The following is a 13,001-nucleotide window of genomic DNA, read 5'->3' on the forward strand; positions in this document are numbered from 1 at the left end:
CCTTGGGGGTGCGCTGTGTATATGGGGTGCGCCGTGCCTGGGGGGTGTGTCGTGCCTGGAAGGGATGTGCCGTGCCAGGAAGGGATGTGCCGTGCCTTGGAGGGGTGCGCTGTGCCTTGGAGGGGTGCCGTGCCTTGGGGGGGCTCCGTGCTTGGGGGGTGTGCTGTGCCTTGGGGGGGGGGGGGGTGTGCACCGCGCCTTGGGGGGGGGTGCGCTGTGCCTTGGGGCTGTGCCGTGCCTTGGGGGGCACCGTGCTTGGGGGATGTGCTGTGCCTTGGGGGGGGGGGGGGTGCACCGTGCCTGGGGGGTGTGCCGTGCCTTGGGGGGCTGCGAAGCCACAACTTACAGAAAGAAGACAGAAACTTCACAACAAGCTGAAAAGATGAAGAAGAGGAGGATGAGGAGGATGAGGAGGATGAAAAAGAGGATGAAAAAGAGGAAGAAAAAGAGGAAGAAAAAGGGGAAGAAAAAGGGGAAGAAAAAGGGGAAGTAGAAGGGTGGAGTGCGCTGCCATGATGTGGATTCTGCCCAGCTACTTCTATGTGAGCTCCCTTACCTGCCATGCAGAGTGGTGACAGCAGTGACAGCTCCTCTCCTCACTCCCGGCCGCCCAGCATCCTCTGCTCTTATACACGGCTCAGTTTCGTTTCTTGTTGTGCAGAGAACAAGCCACTCCTCAGTGCACGCGGCTTAGCATCACACTCACCACTAGGTGGCAGCAGTCCGCGCTCAGCAGGCAGCAGCAGGGACACGGCACACACCACTAGGTGGCAGCAGCAGGGACACGGCACAATGATGGCTCCTCCATCTGTACGACTAATTACCCTCCATGCAGTTTGGTGTCAGTCATGGCCTCCTCAGTGGCACAGATGGCAGTTTGGTGGCACATAGTAGCATTATGTTCTGCCAGATACATAAAACTCTCCAGGTTTACTTTTGGTTTCGTTAACCCATTAAGAACCAGACACTTTTTCGGGATTTTACCCTCCTGCCCTATTTTTTTTTCTTCGCTACCAAAATTATTTTTGCTGCGCTATTTTTTTCCGTGACGTATAGAGCGACTTTTTAAAATGTCTTTTTCACTAACTTACTTTTCGTTTTTTAGTTTTATTGGGGTAAAAAGCAAAAAAATTTTTTTTTAATTTTATAGTTTATTTTTAAAATTAGTATATTTCCACTAAAATAAAGTATTGGGTTCCTCTTTTTTTCCGGACATTCTGATATATAATTTGCATAGTTTGGGATTACAGGCATATACAGCAGTGGTTTTCATTTGGCGTCAGCGGGGGGTCATTTTTTTTTTTTTTTTATCATCCATGTCTCCATGAAGTCATATAAGACCTCCGGGGGTCATTCACAAGGGTCTTTCTTTTTTTTTTATTACACACTTCCCACTGTAGCTGGGGAATCCATAGGAGCCTCAGTTACAGGGGAAACATCCCCCTGTAGTGACATCAGTCACTGGCAGAGCTGATCTGGGTCTGTAGGACCCTGCAGCTCTGCTGTAACAGTGGGCACCACTTTCACTCTTCAGTACATAGCACTTATTGAGCGCTATCTACCCAGGAAAGGAGAAGGCTGAAGTAGTTAAAAACCGCTTCTCCCTTCTCCTCTGAGTCCTCGGCTGTGTCTGGCATCCGAAGACCCAATCTGGTCCTGCTTGATTGCAGGAGCAGAGGCTTTAATTCCACGCTGTACTTCAACTATTAGCCGGGATTAAAGCCCAGGACCAAGTGCAGTAAATTTACTGTACTTGGTCCTTGAAGTGTTAAAGGGGTTTTTATGGGACTAAAACATGGATGACCTCAGAATATATTAGCAATATCAGATCTGTAAGGGAATGACTCCCAGGACCCCCAACAGAGGGGAAGAGTGTGCCCTCTATCAGCAATGCACTGAGCGGCAGCTTCCAGCGCTGACACCGGGGGGATATAACACTTACATCCGCTGGTCACATACTTTTAGCCCATAAGATTAGTTTAGGACTAAGACCGGCGATACACGAACGGGTCAGATTCTGCATGCAGGAGCCCGCCGCAGAATACAGATCTGGCATCCGCGCGTACCTGTCATTATCTGTATTGCGGGCGGTCTGGATGGCTCACCGTCGGAGATGCGCAGTCTAGATTTTTTTTTCAAATTTTTCTTCCCCCCCCCCGCGCCGTTGCAAGGCGGTGATGCGGAATCCGCGACCTTTCTGCAATGTTAATTGCGGTAGGGACACGGGTCGGACAGTTTCCATTGACGTCAATAGAAACCGTTCATGCAGAGTCCGCACTAAAATAGAGCATGCTCCGCTGCTTCCTTCCTCTCAATGCGATTCCGCAAGGGTGCAGGAAAAAGCGCTTTTCAATAGCATGGTGCAAACGGTATTTGCTGCGAATCCACGGTGTGGACGCCGAAGGTAGATTCCGCAATGCAAATGCGTTTGTGTTCCACCGGCCTAAAAGTAGGTGATAGATTCCCTTTAAATACTTCGCTTTTAACCCCTGTGTGACTTCTGACGTAGATGTAGATCCGATGTATGTGCAGTTTGTACAGAGCGGGGTTGGGAGCGGAGCCTGCTCCGTACTCCGCGGGTGTGGTTGCTGGATGAGTCGACTCTTAACCGCTAACAGATGCGACCATGGCTGTTAACCATTTAAATGAACGGTTCCCCTGCAATGAAATTGCACAGTGTTGTGGTAGTCTGGGGCCCAGAGAAAGCCCCAAGGGCTGCCATGAATGTCTGTCCATTGAGACGTGCTTGTGGCACATTACAATAGAATGTCTATGAGAATACAGTATGATGCAGTAATACTATGGTAATGCAGTAGATTTTATAAGCAATCACACAATCCCAAGTTCAAGTCCCCTTTGGTGACTGAATAAAAACAAGTGAGAAAGATTTTAATAATTACAAAAAATAAATCAAATAAAAAACATGTTTTCCCATATGTATTATAAAAATATAAAAACAAAAACCATATTTGGTAAGTCCAATCTATAAAAATAACACAGCGATGGCTGTGATTGGTTCTTCGAGCACTGCATTGCTTGGCTGATTCGTGATCAAAAAAACCAATCACAGCCATCGCTTCGTAGGGGTGAGATTTATGAATTGGCTGAGCCATCACTTATTCGATTCAGAAATCCTTCCTCCACAAAGCGATGGCTGTGATTGGCTGAACAGCGCTCGAAGGACCCAATCACAACCATTGCTTCGTAAAGGCGGGATTTATAAATTGGCTGAGCCGCCACTTAGTCAATTCATAAATCCTTCCTACACAAAGCAATGGCTGTGATTGGCTGAACTGCGCTTGAAGGACCAATCACAACCATCGCTTCGTGGAGGCGGGATTTATGAATTGGCTCATCTGAGGCTCAGTCAATTTATAAATCCCATCTCCACAATGGCTGTGATTGGTTCTTTGAGTGCTGCAGCTCAGCAAATCAATGCAGGGTTAGAAGAACCAATCACAGACATCACTTCGTAGAGGTGGGATTTATGAATTGGCTGAACCGTCGCTTATTCGATTCATAAATCCTTCCTCTACAAAGCAATGGCTGTGATTGGCTGAAGAATGCTTGAAGGACCAATCACAACCATGACTTCGTGGAGGCAGGATTTATGAATTGGCTTATCTGCGGCTCAGCCAATTTATAAATCCCATCTCCACAATGGCTGTGATTGGTTTTTTTGAGAGCTGCAGCTCAGCAAATCAATGCAGGGTTAGAAGAACCAATCACAGACATCGCTTCATAGAGGTGGGATTTATGAATCCTGTAACAAGGAGGTGATCCTGTGTGGGCGGTTGAGGACTGCGGGAACTGCGTCAGACCTCTGGAGAGCAGTGGGTGGGACCTGGATCGAGTCTGCCGAATAAGAAATATGAGACATTTATATAAGACACTGTCTTATTTGGGGGAAATATATACATAGGCCGCTCTCACAATCCCTGATTTTTACCGCGATACAACACTCTCATTGATTTTAATGGAGCTTCTCAGACCTGCCCTTGAAGGTGGAATTACAAACAGATTTTCGAGCGCTATCACTTTTTTAAAGTGTTTTTGCATTTTTTACCGCACCCGATCACCCATCATAATGATGGAGTGCGTTAAAAAGTGCTGTCAAACGCTGTGACATGCCTTCTAAAACACTGCTCAATATTGTGGTAAAATGCCGTGGTTCTGATTAGCGTTTAGCTGAACACATGAGTGAGAGTAGCCTGAGGCATATTGAGCTCTGGCAACTACTTCCTGTGGAGATGCTGCACTACGCTTATCCAGCCGGCCAGCAGTGAGCGCCCAGAGCCTGCACGGCTTATGAGCGCATCTGGAAATACTAAATATTTGTATATCTCATTTAGGTAGCTCTGCGCTTGATTCTTGCAGGGCGCTGTAAGGTTATAGTCCTCTTGTTCCTTCACTTAGGGTACTTATATATGGGCTGCTAGTCACCCGAGTGACTCAGAAGAGTGATTATGGGTGATTGCCGTCCTGTGTAAACTGGGGACCTGATAGGGCAACTGAGAGAGAATCGCTCACTTATCACTTGGTTTTCGGCTCGCCTAAAAACCGAGTGAATGCCGGCCCGTTTAAACAGGCAGTTGTTCATGGGTGAATGATTGTCTGCTTACTCCAAATGGAAGCGGGTGGTCGGAAAAGATCTCCAGCGCCACCGCCTGCACTCAGTGAGGGGTCATTGCTCCCGTGTGAAAGCACAGACGTTGGGATGGCTTAAATGGCCAACAGTCGTACTGAGTAAAAGTACCCTTACGGTATATGTCGTCTTCTGCCCGGACTGTAAATTTCTCTTTTAAAGGGAACCTGTCACCGAGCTGATGGAATGGAACCCCAAGCCAAAAAGAAGGGCCGCGCGGGACTCACCCTGCCCACTGTATGTTGACTGACAGTTGACTGATACCTGTACCGCGCATGACCGCCTGCGAGCCTCCGCAGTCATCCGTAGTTATAGGAGCTATGTGGGGTCACCGGCCGGGCTCACAGCCAGAATCTAGACAAGTTAGCAGCGAGCCACCGGTCATTTGTTAGCAGATGTCAATGTTTGGTGTCATATTTGGTATGGCCAGATGAAGAGTGCCGGCACTGAACACGGAGTCTAAACTAAAGGGCTTGTGATCCGGGCTTATCCAGACAAACTAAAAGCACTCTTGTAAGACGTAGCTAGAAACTGAGAAATCGGTGAACTAGTGTACCATTACCGTCTGAACAGGACCGGTCGCAAAGGCGGAGCACCTGCCCCAGAAAGGGTGACCTCTACAGGACCTTTCACATAGGTCCGAATATTCCGCAACAGCATTGTCGAACATGCCTTCCTGCAGAATATTGCACCCCAAAATCTGCACTACTAACATGTGAATTTTGGTGCGGAATTGAAAATAGCAGAATCATGTCAGAAATTACACAGTTAGCAGTGCGGATTTTGGTGCTGAATTCAGAAACGGCATATTCTACAATGCCGTCATGGAATATTCCATCTTGTGTGAAAGGTCCCTGCTGTGGAAGAGAGATTAGGAACCAGTCTGAAGTGCATTGGTGACACCTGACATTGAACCCTAGCCACGGAGACTAGTGTAGTGTCCCACTACAGAAGTCGATGTAGTGATTTTACTGAAGTGTGTGTGTACTACTTTGAAAAATGTATAAAGTTTAGAAGACAGAAGACAGACAGAAGACAGTCAGAAGACAGTCAGAAGACGAATAGAAGACAGTCAGAAGGCAGCCAGAAGACAGACAGAAGATAGCCAGAAGACAGTCAGAAGACAGACAGAAGACAGTCAGAAGACAGTCAGAAGACAGACAGAAGACAGACAGAAGACAGACAGAAGATAGCCAGAAGACAGACAGAAATACAGTCAGAAGACAGACAGAAGACAGTCAGAAGACAGACAGAAGACAGTCAGAAGGCAGTCAGAAGGCAGTCAGAAGGTAGTCAGAAGACAAATAGAAGACAGACAGAAGACAAATAGAAGACAGACAGAAGACAGACAGAAAGCAGGCAGAAGACAGACAGAAAGCAGGCAGAAGACAGACAGAAAGCAGACAGAAGACAGTCAGAAGACAAATAGAAGACAGTCAGAAGACAGTCAGAAGACAGACAGAAGACAGACAGAAGACAGACAGAAGACAGTCAGAAGACAGTCAGAAGACAGACAGAAGACAGACAGAAGACAGTCAGAAGACAGTCAGAAGGCAGTCAGAAGACAAATAGAAGACAGTCAGAAGACAGTCAGAAGACAGTCAGAAGGCAGACAGAAGACAGTCTGAAGACAGACAGAAGACAGTCAGAAGACAAACAGAAGACAAACAGAAGACAGTCAGAAGACAGTCAGAAGACAGTCAGAAGACAGTCAGAAGACAGACAGAAGGCAGTCAGAAGGCAGACAGAAGACAGACAGAAGACAGACAGAAGACAGAAGGCAGTCAGAAGGCAGTCAGAAGAGAAGACAGACAGAAGGCAGTCAGAAGGCAGTCAGAAGGCAGTCAGAAGACAAACAGAAGACAAACAGAAGACAGTCCGAAGGCAGACAGAAGACAGCCAGACGTTCAGAGGAGATGACCTAGACCAGAATAGAAAGAGCATAGCCTCAGCAAAGTTTGCAGAGTGCATCTGTTTTTGCAAAACTGATTGTATCAGCTTTTGCAGAATGCACAATCCCCGGGATTGTGAGAGAAGCCAGTCAGTTAGAACAGGAGTAGTGGAAGTTGAGAAGGGAGTTGAGAAAAACCTAGTGAACAGAGCAAAAGCAAGGACAAGAGCTAATGCCAGTTACTGTGCAGTGAGAAGTGGAAAGTGTGAGTATTAAAAATTTTGCATTGAAAAGAAAGCAAGAAAGCATGAGAAATAGTTTATACAAACCAGAAAGGAAAGAAAGAAAAACCCAGTTTATTCATTCATTTAGGAGAAAAGAATTAGTTTATGTACCAGTAGCCACTGAAGAAAAGAGTGTTTTGTATACCTAAAGAAATTTAGTAAGAAGAATAATTAATAGCGAGAAGAGGAAATACAGAATAAAGAAAAAAAGAGATTGAAGAAGTAAAAGCATAGGGTACAGAAGAGTTGCCTGTACTATAAAGTTGTGAAAAACCCAAGTGTGCAACTGTGATTTTTGGACTAAATTTCTCAGAGCGTACAGACGTAACTGCTGTGCTTGTTTGGATTCCCCCCATCTCAGGTAATAGGACAAGGCCCGTTGTACTATGTGTTTACTGCTGGAATTTTGTCTCTGGAAATAAAGAGAAGTTATTTGCTTCATGGTTATGCTGCCTTCTGGAGTTCCTTCTCACCACGACACCATCTGCACACAGGTACCACTCCACTCTCCACAGGTAAGGACTGCCACCCCATCTTTATTTTAATGTAACCATTTTTGGGTTTTTTTTTCACCTGAAGTAGATTTCGATCAGTGTTCAGGCTGGCGTCATGAACTGTATATTGTTTTCCTTTTTAATAGCATCGCTGGGTGCTGCCTTGGTCAGGGGGAAAGGAGTGGATTTCATTGCCACCACCGACCTGGTCACCAACTCCTCTGCGGATGGGTACCACACTAGAGGAACTAAGAACAAAACTAACATTAACACTTCTCAAAGCAGGAACACACAGGCTCAAAGTAAGGGCTGTACACTAGACATATAACTGTCATCCCTTGTACCATGGGGCATGTTTAAATACCTTAACATGGAAGCTGATAGGCTGACTGAGCTGAAAGACAACCCAGCGAGCCCATCAGTACTGGCACCAGAAGGAGATGTTACTCCATTGGTGTCCAAGACAGGACGACACTTTGCATGTATTAATCGGTGCATCACATGGTGTAGGGCTGTCCGCTGACGTCACCCCAGACCATGTTTACTCTGAACAGTGATATTTGGTCAAAATATTTTTCACCATGTTGTGGCCAGAATTAAAATAACAAAATTATGGCTGTAGGGATGTATATAAGCATCAGCTGATCTTTTCATTTATATGGAAGATTGTACCTTTTCAAGGGCATTCCTAATAAGACTTTTTGGGTTGTGCTTCTGTAAAAATCTGGACTCAAGCACTTCGGCTTGTTGGTGAAAAGTACCATCTTCAGAACATTTTTCTGAATGAGAGGTGCGCACGCACAGCCTTCAGAAGAGTCACGCTTCTGTGCACGCGCTGGCTTTACCCAAGAGACTCCACAGGAGCGGGGGACCGGATGAGTATGAGACACAACTCTCCGAACTCCCATCACCTAAAATATAAGTAAATAACTTTCTGGCTTATAGTTGATGACAGGTTCCCTTTAAGAGAATAAAAGTGAAAATAATCAATAAAACTATCAGTCGTGATGCCCAGGAAATAATTACCATTGATAAATGTGGATTTCATTTATGGTGACCTTTACACAAGGCATTGCTGCCTAGGGCACGGCCAGGTCCTCGACTTCAGTGGCGTGAACATTGTCCCCAAGACTAACGTGCATTATTGAGCAGAAGTCATATTGTGATGTACCAGAGTCTGGAATTTGTATACTTAGATTAGTCCTACTCCCAAACAGTAAATACAGTGACTAAATATTACCATACGGTGACTGGATGACAAAATACACTACAAGAATACTGAGATGTGTCATCTATAGTGTAGTCATACATCACACAGGCGGTCTGCAGAGTATCATTAGACTGGACACAGGCAAAATAAACAAATAAAGTGGCTCAGAGATGATGTCCTTTCTGTTGTTCGCTTTCTCCATCCGTCCCAGCCCCCCATGATAACTTCTTCCAGCTTAATTCTGCACACTTTCCCCGTCCTGCCCCTACCTCTAGTGACTCTCAGTATGCTGCCATAGTAATAGTGCCCCCGCAAAATAACAGTGCCCTTGGCCAGCAATGCTGTCACATCAATCTTCACTCACACTGCTAAATTGAATCGTAGCAGCAATCATAGCCTGACTACTTCTCTGGGACTCAGAACAACATATGGGGTACCGGAAACCGGGGAGGAATCGGTCTCCGATGCGGTTACGCAAATAGGACTGAGCAGTGAAAGTGAAGTAAGATGTGACAGCATTGCTGGCTTTGGTTCCAGGGTGGCAACTGCTGTGGTGAAGGCTGCCCCCGCATTTCCTGGCAGGAGACAAGGGTTGTGGCACTTGCTGTAGTTAAACAGCTCACAGGTTGCTCCTAGGGCCATACTCCAACTGGACGCCCAGCCTCTCCAAGGTTAACTGGATGTCATCCCTTGGGTTTTTCTTTCATATTAACCATTGTGTACCGAAACGGCCCACAAGACCTGCTGTTTTGGAGATGCTCTGACCCAGTCATCTAGCCATCATACCATAATTTGGCTCTTGTCTGATTCGCTCAGATCATAGAATCATAGACTGGTAGAGTTGGAAGGGACCTCCAGGGTCATCGGGTCCAACCCCCTGCTCAATGCAGGATTCACTAATTAATCCCAGACAGATATTTGTCCAGCCTTTGTTTGAAGACTTTCATTAAAGGAGAACTCACCACCTCCCATGGTAACCTGTTCCACTCATTGATCACCATCACTGTCAGATGTTGACTCTTGTCCATGTTTCCTGCTTTCAACACATCAACTTCAAGAACTGACAGTCCAAAGGTGTGTTCGCAAGTAGCTGATTTGCTACAAATTTTTCGCAGCTGAAAAAATCCACGTCAAATTCACATCATTTGGTGCAGATCTCATTGCGGATTTATTGTGGATTTTTTGGAGTTGCAGGTAATCCGCAGCAAAATGAGCTACTTGTGAAAATTCCCTAATGCTATACACGACTTCACAGAGGGGGCAGTATAGAGTCAACCAAGAAATATAAGCCCAATTCACAGACGTGACTACCACTAAAAACTTATTTTATTAAATGTATTAAAAAACAAACTGGGCACTACAAAGACAACACACAGCAACCAAGTACCTCCAGACACAGATTCGTTATAGGAGGATAAGGACCTGGAGTTATTTAATACTTGATAAGCGATAAAGAGATGTTTTAGGTGTCGACAAGACAGGATCACCATCTAGGTATTCACTTATGATGATCAGTACTTGAGTAAGTCAGTGCAAATACTCAGATCAGTACTAGAGTTGGTCAGTACTTATACTCTACGCGTTTCACCATTAGTTTGTTGGATCATCAGGAGATACAGTACTTGAGTCATAGATTCAGAGGTAGAGGGAATGAGAAATCCCCGAGAGAACATCAAACTAATATATAGAAAGCTGTATCGAAGATGAATACAGCAAAACTTGTGTAGTGATCAGGATAAATATCCTTATTATAAGACAGTTCTATACTCTCAATTAGGGCATTAAGGTAACTCTTAGGGTTGGGGGCCTGCCAGAAGGTACCTCTAAGCAAGAAAGCTTATCTTGTATGCTAGCGGTTAATAGCTAGATGATATATGTAGGTACATAACGAGAGGTGTTTATTTCAAAGTATGCCTGTCAATACACGCACAGAGGTAGAGTAGAGCGTCCCCGAAAATATGGGGGGGGGGGGGGCACTGCTCTCAAATATCTGAGCGCTAGAGAGATGGTATAATGCTTGTCATGCACAAATAGGATACTCAAAATAGTTAGCGTATCGAGTTAGAATTTAGGTCATCGATATGGGGATAAGGCATAAAATTATGTCCTGATCTCCTGACCCAATTAATTGCATTTAAGCAGACAAGAATCGCTAAAGTGCTAGGTTCCAACCAAAAGTGCTCGCATTAGAGGTCATTGGTGTGGAGGTATGACATTAATATAAGTCAAACTCTCCTGACCTAATTGTAGAAGCACTTTTAGATGTCCAAATTGCTCGCATAGAGGTCATTAGTATGGAGGTATGACATTAATATGAGTCAAACTCTCCTGACCTAATTGTAGAAGCACTTTTAGATGTCCAAATTGCTCGCATAGAGGTCATTAGTATGGAGGTATGACATTAGTATGAGTCAAACTCTCCTGACCTAGTTGTAGAAACACTTTTAGACGCTGTGCATGCTCTCAAGATAGACAAGCCATAAAGCTAGTTTCCTAGTAGTTAGATTTCAGGCAAGCAACCCCAGCAACCCCCCCAGATATAGGGCTCAAGAGAGAGCAGAGAAAAGGGTATGACCCATCGCCTTGATGGTAGGCTAGGGAATGAAAAATGCCCCATTTGGAGCTGCTTATATATCCATAGACACGCCTCCAAGGGGGCTGGCTTAATCGATACAGCCAATCGTGGCATGTCAGTCCATAAACAGAGGCTATCTGCGGCTAAGAAGCAAGGAAAATCCGGTGTAGTAGTCCCAATCCAGGAAGCTGTACCTGAACAGCCCAGGGCCAGGTTCTGATCCTGGGGTGCAGGCCTATAGCTTCTGGATCCGTCCACCGATTGCCTATACGGAAGGACAAGGCGGCGGTGGGTATCCGGGACACAAGGCGTTACCTAGGTAATGGAGTACGGAACTGACGTCAACACGTAGCTGACGTCACTGTGCATGTAGCGCGCGCGTACAGCTTCTTCTGTGGGGATACACCCACTACTTGATGTCGTTGCCTATACTACGGCGTCCTGAAGGACACGCCCGCACATGCATAAACAAGATAGGGGAGTGTCAAGGACCGAAGACTTGCCGCGGGGCAGGTAGGAAGCCCAGTGCCCAATGCAAAATCTGAAACTGGGGGTCCCCCCCAAATATAAAACTTCATTGATAGTATTGGTTTGCAATATGGGGAAGAGAGACTTAATGGGCCCTCTAGGGCTCCAGGGCCCAGGAGCGACCGCACCCTCTGCACCCCCTTTACTTACACCCCTCTACTACTACTCCTGTCATCCTGACTATATATATATTATATATTCCGCACACACATTGTGTGGAATTACAGTTTGGGGGGATATCAGCTCACTGGGATCACCATCATCTCCGGAGTAAGATGGCGGAACACGCATGAAATTGACTCTCAGACAATGGATTCTAATTAAAAACTAATTCCAAGCTGCTGGTCTGCCCAATACAACCTACAAAATCGCATCGGAAGATGCCAAGAGCATGGAGCCGCCTGGTGTACGGACATATTATATTGTACATCTTCAAAGAAATGATGATAATGACCATGTTGTATGTTATTTACTCTGTTCTTTACTTTTAGTTTGCAAACGGTTAAGTTCCTGCGCCCTTTGTGTGCCGAGGGAGAGAGCTGCGCATAGGAACCTGCGTGGGAGGGGGAACGTGTAACTGTGTTCAAGGACTATGAAGTTTAGGGGAAAGCAAAACTGAAAGAAAGAAAAACTCTGATCGGGAATAGAAAACCACATCAGAATCCAGATACCTTCTAGTTGCTCTCCTTACAGAGAAACGATACCTCTCCCAACTCACATCGCAGGCCTCTCACTAGCCAAGCCAAACCCCTACTGCACCCTGATGAGGGGCAAACACCCCAAACAGCTGTCTGTGGATGGAGTCTGGCTTGGCTTTCAATTCCCAATCATTGTGATAAGCTTTGTATAAAGAGTCTAAGAGCTCCTGCCCATGGATATTTGCTGCGAAATCCGCGGCGGGCGTCTGCACCGTGGATCCTCAGCAAATAGCGCCCATAGCAAGCTATGGGAGATTGATTCTTCCTGCACACTTGCGGAAACCAATTGTGGCAAGGAAAGATCGCAGCATGCTCAATTTTTTTGCAGATTCCACACGGACGACTTCCATTGAGGTCAATGAAAGCGATCTGATCATGGCCCTTCCGCAATCACATTGCAGAAAGGTCATGGATTCCACGTCATTGCTAGACAATGACGTGAGAAAAGCAGTAGTTTAAAAAACAATCTGCATTGTGCATGTCCGACGACTCGCAGTGCGGACCATCAACAGTACAGACGAAAATCGAAAGTGACAGGTACGCGCGGATGCCGCTGCTCCCAGGGCCAGATTCTGCTGTGGGATTCGACATGTGGAATCTGTCTCTGTAGTGTGCAGGAGGCCTAACATTGGCTTGCAGGAATACTCCCTTCCAACAGGTGGTGCTGTAGAGGTAT

At 45.9% G+C, this 13,001-nt stretch overlaps 1 protein-coding gene across 2 annotated transcripts in view; it reads right to left on the reverse strand.

Annotated features, from left to right (window-relative positions):
- Window positions 1-7,492, reverse strand: part of LOC136579001 (NFX1-type zinc finger-containing protein 1-like) — a 71,459-nt gene extending 63,967 nt beyond the window's left edge. The window contains exon 1 of one of the 2 annotated variants that reach the window (XM_066579245.1): window positions 7,394-7,492. The gene's annotated coding sequence lies outside the window, so the exon portion shown is untranslated. Of the gene's footprint in view, window positions 1-556; window positions 655-7,393 lie in introns of those variants that run through there. The other variant, XM_066579244.1, reaches the window with a different exon arrangement.
- Window positions 7,493-13,001: the final 5,509 nt, after the last annotated feature.

This window comes from Eleutherodactylus coqui, chromosome 9 (assembly GCF_035609145.1).
Source record: "Eleutherodactylus coqui strain aEleCoq1 chromosome 9, aEleCoq1.hap1, whole genome shotgun sequence".
Taxonomy (NCBI): Eukaryota; Metazoa; Chordata; class Amphibia; order Anura; family Eleutherodactylidae; genus Eleutherodactylus; species Eleutherodactylus coqui.